The sequence below is a fragment of the Echinops telfairi genome, unplaced genomic scaffold (assembly GCF_000313985.2).
Source record: "Echinops telfairi isolate 266 unplaced genomic scaffold, ASM31398v2 ScPeMD7_7469;HRSCAF=8507_1, whole genome shotgun sequence".
Lineage (NCBI taxonomy): Eukaryota > Metazoa > Chordata > Mammalia > Afrosoricida > Tenrecidae > Echinops > Echinops telfairi.
In genome coordinates, this window is record NW_022111373.1 from 45,583,720 (window position 1) to 45,585,196 (window position 1,477).

The window sequence follows — 1,477 nt, forward strand, 5'->3', positions numbered from 1 at the left end:
AAGGTGGATCACAGACCTAGAAGTAAAATCCCAAACCATTAGGACCATTAAGGAAGGAATTGGGACAAACCTAAGATCATTGGCCCAGGGAATTCATAGGCTCATTGCAATAGGGTAGGGTACACAAACATGTGAACTGGAAATTGACAAATGGTTTTTAATAAGAATAAAACACCTGTGTCCCCCTAAAGACTTCACCAAGAGGGTAACAAGGCAACCCACAGACTGGGAGAGAATTTTTAGTAATGACACATCAGACAAAGTGCTTCTTATTAAAATCTACACCACCCTCATGATCTGCAAAAAAAAGGAAAACACTTAACAGCCTAAGGAAGTGGGTAAAAAAACTGAAAAGAATTTTCAGATAGAGGAGACCTGTATGGCCAATAAACATATGAGAAAGTGTTCCCGTTCATTAGCCATAAGAGAAATGCAAATTAAAACAACCATGAGATACCATCAAACACCCCTGAGGTTAGCCCAAATCAGAAAATCAGAGAGCAACAAATGTCGGAGGGGATGTAGTGAAATAAGAACCCTCTTCACTGCTGGTGGTTGTGCAGATATGGACAGCCACCGTGGAAAGTGATCTGGTGATACTTAAAGAAAATGGAAAGAGATCTACCTTATGACCCAGCTATCCATCTACTGAGCATATATCCAGAAGAGGTAAGAAATAAAACATGACCAGTCATCTACACTCCAGTGTTTATTGGGGCACAATTCACAATTGCAAATAGTTGGCAACAACCTTAATTTCTATCAATAGACAAGTGGATCAGTAAACTCTAGCACATAAACACCATGGAATATTTTGCAGCACTAAAAAGCATAGACAATCACATGAAGCATGTCGTTTTATGGGAAGAGTTGGAAGGAATTATGTTAAGCGAGGTAAGCTAATCTAAAAAGGACAAGTATAACATGAATTCCCTGAGGTAAGGACAATCAGCATAGCAGGATTAGAAGAAAAGACACTTATCTCACAATATACGGGTGGAGGCATAGACAGTCGGAGGGATGTCAGACCAAACCCAAGGAGGTACATGTAATTCCAACATAAAGAAGGAGGAAGGGACAAGGAGGATGTAGAATGGGGGTAGGGAGAAACTGAGATGATGACATGGGGGGAACCCACCCAGGGGGAGAGTATGGGTTGTGTCTCCATAGAATTGGAGTGTGCATACAGACCCCATCATGATGCGCCAAACCAGAAGGGCAACGTAACACAGGGAGGAATCCATGAAAAGTTTGGACTACAGGGCCGGTCCCAACCAGAACCAGCCTGACCCCTACTCTGGAAGTGTGTGCAGCAGAGAATGACACTAGACCTTCTGATGGGGGAAAAGAACCGACCTACCATACCCAGACGGAAGCAAACCAAGAAGGACAAAGAGAAAGGGGCAGTCGGCCTAGACTCCATATAAGCACACCAAGCCCAGACGATGAGCTCCCTGCATGGAGCTGCTGGGGCACA